The sequence below is a fragment of the Notothenia coriiceps genome, unplaced genomic scaffold (assembly GCF_000735185.1).
Source record: "Notothenia coriiceps isolate Sejong01 unplaced genomic scaffold, NC01 NC01_scaffold00037246, whole genome shotgun sequence".
NCBI lineage: Eukaryota > Metazoa > Chordata > Actinopteri > Perciformes > Nototheniidae > Notothenia > Notothenia coriiceps.
In genome coordinates this window covers 12299512-12308652 of record NW_011369947.1, presented here as the reverse complement: position 1 = coordinate 12308652, position 9141 = coordinate 12299512, and the positions used below count along the sequence as shown (strand labels likewise).

Below are 9141 nucleotides of genomic sequence, written 5' to 3'. Positions count from 1 at the left end.
AGAGAGAGAGTGTGTGTGTGTGTGTGTGTGTGTGTGTGTGTGTGTGTGTGTGTGTGTGTGTGTGTGTGTGTGTGTGTGTGTGTGTGTGTGTGTGTAGGTGAACCAAGATGTTTCAGCAGAGGCTACAGCAGAGGTCGAATATGAAACTGAGGTAGAACCCAGTGACCCAATGAGTCACATTAACAGTTGTTGAAATTGTGTGGAATAACTATTCACCACTGGCAGTCATTTATCATTATATTTTTCCAGACCAGGACTTTCTTTTCTATTTATTGTGTACCATGTATTGTGATTTCTTATTATGATAATGTGAAGCATACAAGGTTACAAAATGATGATGTGTCATGTTGATAATGATGGCAGTGAGGGTATTCTTTTGTCTCCGTAGTGCACTGCTGAAGGACAGGATGAGCAACAAGAGGTTTGTCAGGTGTTCATATAGTTTCCATAAAGAGTATTAAGATGGCTAGACTGTACATTAGTGACATTTTAAAGAAAAAAATGTGATTTAGAGAAAGAGGATCCAGGGTTTGTATGGAACAGGGAAATTATAAATGTATGGTGCATTATGAGTATTTGAAGTGGATGTTTTGTTGAAGAAAGAACATTATAAAACAATTGAATAAATTCTCGATGAATGTATGAATTTGTATTGATGTGCCTCATGGAAGAAATACAACTTCACATTTATTGTACAGTTGTATTATATGTAGAAATGAGCAATGTTGTTGTTGTCCTGCAGGGGGAGCTAACGGTGTGTGAGAGCCCGGTGGTGAAACTGATCAACTATGATGGAAACATTACACAAAGAAAGCTGGGATTGAGCAGTGTCCAGCTGAATGGGGTCAGTGAATTTAATCACACAGTATTCAATGTTAGTGGAATGCCTTTTTCATTACAGAAGTGAACAACCTACGTTTGTGTCTCTCTGACATCCGTCTGTCTGTCTCTGTCTGTCAGACTGAGTTGGTTGTGTCTCCAACAACAGATGAATCCAAGAAAGCTTTTAGTGATCTGAGCACAGTGGGATTCCTGCAGCAGGAAATACAGTAAGTTAACTTTCTTATAGTTGAATCGAACACATGTATTTGAGGGGAAATGTGTTTATTTCTATTTTTATGATATCCCACATAGTCAATGTTTTCTTTATGGCTGGCCCAAAAAAGGGACAATGACTATATCAATAAATATACAATTTGTCCAAGTTTTGTTTTAAACACTCGCTGACTTTTGAGTCATACAGAATTTAATGTTTCTTTATTGTTTAAAAGGAAAAACGATGACATTAGAATGAGCAGCATTTCCCAACATGGTTTAACAAACATGCTTTTGTATTGCCTCTCATAATGAGTCAAAAGAGATTTTGCAGACTTGGAGTTAATTAGACAAAAGCCAATCGTAAGGACAACAAGGGAATAAATATATCCGATTTGCTGTTTAGTTCTGAAATATTTAAGCATTGTGGAAACCAGTTTATTCACCTAGGTTTCAGTGGTTGTTCAGAAATAGAAAGGACCTCTATTGACTTGTGAATGTCTGCAAGACAACCAGGTTATGTTTCTCACCATGTGTTTGTAAGGGATTCAGAGCTGAGGGTCCAGAGTGCAGAGCAGCGAGCCCTGAAGGCTGAGGAAGCCCTGCAGGCAGCGCTGGAGAAGACTAAGCACCTGGAGAGAAAACTGCAGGGCCGGCCCAGTCTGGAGCCAACAAGTACAGAAGGTACCGACTAAACAAAAACATTTAACTTGTAATTGGACATTCTGTAAATCAAAATGAAGGATTTTCTGTATGAGTCTCTGAGATTTTGTAATACAGTTTTTAATCTCAAAAGGTGGTAACGGTCTTTGAATGTGTTGCAGAGAAAAAGAAAACACCACCACCTACTCCAATACCAGTAAAAACCCCATCTCCTCCAAAGAAAACTGCAGTTGAAGCCAAACCATCAAGCAGCTCCAAAAAGACCAAGAAACGGTGATTTGAATAAGATCAGGACATGTCACAACGTTATATGTATGTCCAGTAAATGTCTAGTGAACTATTTAAAAAATCACTTAAAGAGTTTTATGTTTCTTTGTTTATTACAAGAGTTAACACTCCATCAAAATCACATCCATGTAAACCAGTAAAGGAAATCCACAGAGGGTATTATGACTTTTGGTGCATATTAACAGCACATTTACTGTCTCACAAGTTTACAAATTATTGTAGCACATACAAGAAAAGACAAAAAGCATCACTCATCAGCACCAGCATCAAAGCTATATTTCAAGTATCAGGAGATTGTCCTATATTCAGACTGCTTGCTGTTGTATGATAATTAATATCGTCATATTACCATTTATCTAATGGTTTGCTGTGGTTGTGTTAAACCTTGTGTTATGTCTTGGACACCAACTAAGGGCAAAATAGGTTTTGTTTTCTTAAAAATAATAAAGTGTCTGTAGACATACATACAATCTAAAAAAGTAATACTTTTCTGTAGCTTTTATTATAAATATGTGGAAATTGTGAAATTAATAAACAAATCCAGTTCACACTATGCTATCACACCCTTCAGCACTCACGCTCACCGGTGATTATAAACTAATATTTTAAAATTGTACTTAAACAAACAATCATTTGTTGTAAAGGTTACCTTCTTTAAAATAATGAAGAATACCTCTGGAAACTCATCCATGAGGTAAGAATTATTGGCTCGCTTTTTTTAATTTTTCAAAAATAGCTTTTATGGCAAAACAATCTTTCACATCATTGGCGAGTCTGTATCTGTTGCCCCACCCTCTCCTTCTACAGCTGGGGGAGGAGGTGGGGGTAGGGATGAGAGGTCAGGGGTCACGCCAAGGAGATCGGGGGGGATTGGAAGGACCAGGGCAGGTTGGAGCAGACGGAGGGAAGCCCTGAACCCCTCCCAGGCATCTCTCTCCCCTTCTGCTGCTTTCACCTGGTGGAGGGAAGTATACTGCTGTTGGAAACATGCTAGCTCTGCGAATCCTGCTAAGAATGCACAAATGGTCTCTCTGGCCGAGGTAAACATCAGTTGGAAGGCTAAACCAAGGCCAAGCTCTGGGCTGAAAAAATGATGATTTAAGATGAAAACTGAAACCATGTTGCATTGAATGTGTTGCAAGGTATTGGACAGAGATAATAAGTCTTTTATACTACCATTAGGTAACTTTGATAATTTGTTTTTTGTGGGAACCATAAAATCCATTAACATTAAAAAAATGTTGTAATATAAAACAATAAACATACAACTTTAAAAAGCTGGTATACAGTGGTTACTCACTCTGACCTGGTGTTGTCTCTTGGCCTCGGCCTCGGCAGCCAGACTCTGCTGTAACTCCACAGGAAAACTGAGCTCGTCTCTGACAGAAAATCAAACACAAGCCTGGTCAGCAGGAAGATCACAGTACACCACAAATCACTACATTCATCCTTGCTGTTTACCAGGAAAAATCAAAGCTTTCAGAGGAACAAGACTTTGCACACAATACTTTATGCTATTCGATAACCTTTCTGTTTTAATAATAATATATTTTATTTATCAAGCACTTTATCAAGTGTTCAAAGACACCTATCTTTTGGACTGACAGGTCATCATCCTATTTTCATATATTCAAGTGTTCAACATAAATGGTCACCCAGTGTAGGAGGCGCAGCAAAACCTCACTCTACCCCCACAGTCAAATGTAGACCAACTGTCATTGCTTCCACATGAAGTCATGTGCTTTGCGATTTTTTCATTTCTTCCAGTGGAATTCCCCAGCTGAGACATATGCAGCCAAGGAAGGTTAATTAGTAATACATGATATTTTGTATCTTCAGTCTTACATGTCTGCTCTCTCCACCCTGATGCCCCAGCGGCAAGCAACAGAGTCAACCGCTGCCTGTATCTGCTGTCCGATCCTCCTCCTGTGCAGCAGGATGTGGCTGAACGTGTGTTGGGCGAGGATGTCTCTGACCATGGCCTGGACCAGAGTCTGCAGCACTGTGGTCAGACTGGACAGGGCCGTGCTGCACAGAGCCACGTTCTCTATCTGGTAATAACACACTGTGCTCAGCTCGGGCCTCACCAAGTCCTTCGTCACCACCTGGGTAAAGACATACGAGAATTAAGTAGCCTAATCCAATTAAAGCCTTGTCATTGTCTGTTTAATTAGTTTAGCAGGGGGCCGCTTCCTTTACTCATCATCCTAAAAGGTTAAGAAACACTGTGAGAAAGATAGAACTTCCGGGAAGACGCATTAGAGAAAGTTACTGGCTGATAAAATGTCCAGCCATATCAAATACATTAAATCTCTTTGTGGACTTTGGAAAAATGTACTGTATGCTCAGGGAAAGCAACATTAATATACAAAACACATAATTAATTACCATATTTAATTCATTTTCCTTTATTTAAAAATGTGAATATGTCAGTTTTTCAGTGTTGAACCCTGGAACACTCAAAAATTATATAACAATAATATGAATAATATGTAATGCAATTATTAATAAAATGGGGTTTGTGTGTGTCTACAGAAGGTCCAGTTGTGATAGACACGGTTCACCACTGCAGTTTTGGTTTGTTTGTGTTTATTTACCGTGTGAGGAGGAACCTTGAGCATTTGTAGTCGGATATCAACTTTGTGACACACATCAAGGAGTGGGAGGTAGAAAAGAAGGCCTGAAAATAGAAGTAAAATGGGTTTAATCTCAGGACAGATTTATATTTTAAATATATATATATTTAATAATAATTCATTTTATTATGACTTTGAAAATAAAAAAGAACTGACTGTATGGGGTCAAAGCTTAACATTATTTGACTTTATGATCACTAGTCATCCAAAACGCACAGTAATTAAATCCACAGACATATCAGGCAACTGTTTTGCATTAAACACTCAGTAGTTGGTGAGAACCTGGTCCTCTGGGTCTTCCTCGCAGGAGGTGACCCAGTCTGAAGATCACAGCTCTCTCATGCTCCCTCACTACCTGTCAATCAAAATGACAGACATGAGTCAGTCCATGTGAAGGGGAGACAGTCATGGCTGCAGTGTTCTGCTCAAATACCACAGCTGTTAGTGGTCCAAGTGTCAATAAGGCCAGCTTTTATGCAAGGCTTTTGTACAATAACATACAGTCAGAATGTGACAGTACATAGATACATTGTTTTTGCGTGAGTAGTAAACACATTGGATTAGAAATAAGAAATATATATGACGTGAAGGTGCTGACTTCCGCAATTCCCGATATTAACTCATTTGTCCAAATATTTTACTTCCTGTCAAAGTGAAAAAGGTTAAAACAACATTAATCCTCAGACTAAACTTTAACGATAACATTATCACACTTTAATTTCTCCATCACAAACTGCATCTGCCCAGTTGTTAATCCTTGAATCTTTTTTATGTAGATTATTATGAGGTGTTAGTTTTTTTTGGAGGTCTGTGGTGTGGTGTAGTTCCTACTTTGACACAGAACCAAATGGAAATGGGGAGGACGAGCAGAACCAGAGCAAAGACGAAGACCATCAGCATCCACTCAAACACTCCCAGGTTTTTGCGCTTCAGACCTGCAAAGATCCACACTACTTATTATGGAGCAATTCCAACCAGATACTCAGATTAAACATATTTAAGAGTAATTTTCCAATATTTTGAGTCTGATTTGTCAAATAAATGCTGGAATAGAAGTGGAATTAACTAATTGAATTTATTTATATCATTAGTATCTTAAATATCTCCAGAACAACGAGCTGGGAAAAACTTTTCTTCATGCTTTGACTTACCATCCTCCTGCTCTGCTGCCTCCAGGGGCCCCAGGTTGTCCTCCTTGACCTCTTCCTCTCTCACGCTGTCTATGTCCACCACAGTGGAGCTCACTTTCACTTCTGTCTCCTGCTCCACCTTCACCTCATTGGTCTCTGTCTGTTTCTCCTTTTTCTGTCTCTCTTTTCTCACCGAAGACGCCTCCGGGACCCGTCCTGCCTTCGATGGCCTTTGTCTGTGACTTCTGGGAGGCACAGAGGCTCTGCTCTCCCTCTCCTTCCTGGGTGTCATTCTAGATCTCGGTGGGAGACCGGGGTGGACATGATCAGAAGACTTATCCATACTGGCTGTGCAGTTAAAAGCATGTGAGTGATGTCTGTTGGGGTGCTTCAGCTCTATGGGTTAGTGGACAGTTTCCTTTTGTAGAGAAAGCAGAAAGCAAGGAGAAATGTTTTGATTTGTTCTGCTGTGAGTTCTTCCTCAGACTTAAGGTCTGTGAGATGAGTCAGTGCGGCTGCCCTCCACTGTCAGAATACATGTGAGATAAATTAGGCTTGACTGTTTGAATGTGGGAGTAGCACAGCAGTGGGAGTGCCACTTACCACCCTTTCTATTGTGGTGATAAGTTGTACCATAGGTTGTACCCTGTACCTAAGCCAATACAATTTAAATCGAAAGAAAACAAAACACTTCTGTATGTAGCACTTAGAAAAGTTTGGCTTATTTGAATCCAATGCAGAAGTACTAAGAATGGCTAGGCCTATTGAAAGCTGAAGTACTTGAAAGATTCTTGCTATTTTAAGTTTGTGTCATCATGATTGCACTTATTATAAGTTGTTTTGGATAAAGCGTGAGCTAAATGCAATGGAATGTAAACAGGATTTTTAAGTACACATCATCCATTGCACAACCAGAAATTATCTTGCACGCTTTCCCAGACAGAGAATGGCATTATCATGCATTAAGCAAATCAATATTCCAGATGAGTTTTTATAGTTATTATTTAAGGCAAAGCTGTTACAGCTTGGGAGCCCTTGATTCTGTCAGAGAAATATAAAAATCACCCTCTTGCATCCACTATAAATATGCATACTGATTGTAGAACTCCTATACTGTACTTCTAAATCTCCGTGTTGTGCATCTTCCCTTGTAAAGCCAGTGTCAGAGATGACTGTAGGACAAAGTGTGTTAGTGGAGCACAGGGAGTCACGATGGGTCTACATTGGAATGTGCACACTCAAGGTCTCCTTTTTCCAAAGAGCTGATAAAGTTGTTTTCTCTGTTTTTACAGGAAAAGACAACAAGTATCCTCCCTGATAGATTCTTAATCAAACAGAAAATTAGACATGTTGCCCATATGTTCTTCTACGATGAAAGTAGCAAATCGTATTGGTGCAAACCTGGTGCAAACCCAGGCAATGGGGCCAGTACCTTGCGCCTCTGATCATATAATTTAAATAGGCCTATACATAAACTTCAACGTATTCATCTGTATATCCTTGAGTCAAAACCAATTCTGTTATTAAAGAGAAATAAAAAAAACGCCCCTGTACATAACGATTGATGTCTAAATTAGCATAATTACTAGCTAGCCGCAAGCTGCTAACTGCTGCGGCCGCCTCGTTAATATCAAAAATCAAATCCATCATATAACTATCCATGAACATGCTGTCATGAACGCGTGGTGCTGTTACGTGTACACATTGACGTGCTTGGGGGCGTGGTTAAAGTTGCGCATGCTCTATGAGCGCATGTACGGGTACTTCTCAGGCATGACGGGTAATCTGACGTTTCGCTCTCTCAAAAATTGTACGCTGTATGCTTTATCCCGTTCAAATTCTTATTACATCCATGGTTAGCAACAGGTGTGGTGGTCAGGAACCAAAGCTGAAGTTGTCGTGGGAAGGAACCAAAGCTGAAGTTGTCGTGGGAGGATGCTTCATAGGTATTGAAAACTCGAGGTAAAGTTGCAACTGTGCATAGCACGAACATTTTGGGACAATTTGAACAAGACAGGGCTGTTTTGGCACATGTCTTAAGACTTTGTTAATTAATTCACATTAACTTAACTCCATGCTGGACCTCCAGAGGGTTTCTGTTCTGCCGGTTGGGGGCTAACGTTCATGCTAATTTAACGTCTGAAGCGGAATCCATTGTGATATTTCTGTGTAATGCAAATGTAGCTTAACTAGCTAAATGTTACCCGTGGTAATGCTGCATGTGTATTAACGTTACCTTTATACGTTTTTTTAGCAATATAATGACAGTTTGAATGTGCATGGCACTACCCGATCCGTCCCCCTGCCCGATATGTACTGCGCATTAGTGATGTGTCGGTCGCTCTTTGAGCCGGCTCTTTTAAGTGAACGACGGGAGCCGGTTCGCGCCCGCGAACGAGCCGGTTCTTCTTTTTTTTTGCGGAGGGATCTAGATCGGCATGAAGGCACATTATGCAATGTGCACATTATCCCGCTTATTACATGGCCACATTCTCAACAAAGTAACGACATGACTCCCAATATTAATTGAAATGCTTTTATGGATTTAGAAAATTATTTTATTTATTTAAAAAATAGTTGTATTTATTTAAATTGGCATGCATCCGCTAAAGAAAAATAGTCCGTTGTTACTGTTTGAACTAACGTAGCAACGGCTAGAACTGCTTCGATCATAGTGTTTTTGAGGAGCTTTTTGATTACAGATTTGAAAACATCGTTGCTTGCTTTAAAAATAGCACAATTCATTATGTCAAACCTTGGAAAGTATCTAGATATCCCTGCCCTAATGCCAAAGTAAATATGAACTGAATATGTGTCGCCGTTTGATGTCTATGTCTGGACCGCTGCGTAAAAAGGAGGGTTTCTGCCCCGTTGCTTCTCTTCTTACTTCTATAAGAATAAAACACGGAGGAGGGAGATCTCTTTTTCTCCCCCTCTTCTGAGAGCCCAGCAGCTGATCTCAGAGCACGCTCCCCTCTCCTGCAGGGGGGCGTGGNGTCAATACAGTAGCCCCTTTTTTTAAATAGTTTTTATAGGTGTTGCTATTTGTTTTGTGTAGCGTGGTTCTACAAGCAAATCAGTGCATTCATTGGGTGGTATCAGAGAGTTACAAGGGTCTGTAAATGCAATGAAAAAATTTGGCCACAGCAAGTCATTTATATTAAACATGTAATATTTACTTTTGAATACTTCAGTACAAAGGATGTATTGATTAATTTAAGTGATATATGTGTACACATAGGCCTATACACATCAAAACAGGGCTACATTTGATTTAATTAAAAGGTATAATATGTGGTAAACTGAAGAGCCGTTTGGGAGCCGAAAGAGCTGGCTCTTCTTGGTTAGCCGAGCCAAATGATCCGGCTCACCAAGAAGAGCCGGAATTC

At 39.8% G+C, this 9141-nt stretch overlaps 1 protein-coding gene and 1 long non-coding RNA gene across 2 annotated transcripts in view; both read left to right on the top strand.

The window, feature by feature from the left end:
* Nucleotides 1–96: 96 nt before the first annotated feature.
* Nucleotides 97–2726, top strand: LOC104965798 (uncharacterized). Its single transcript, XR_800580.1, has 6 exons — nt 97–151; nt 389–421; nt 743–844; nt 961–1049; nt 1580–1719; nt 1860–2726. It is a non-coding gene; the product is annotated as an uncharacterized lncRNA (long non-coding RNA).
* A 1255-nt stretch (nt 2727–3981) lies between these two features.
* Nucleotides 3982–9141, top strand: part of tdrd5 (tudor domain containing 5) — an 11326-nt gene continuing 6166 nt past the window's right edge. The window contains exon 1 of the mRNA XM_010795610.1: nt 3982–4040. The gene's annotated coding sequence lies outside the window, so the exon portion shown is untranslated. The remainder of the gene's footprint in view (nt 4041–9141) is intronic.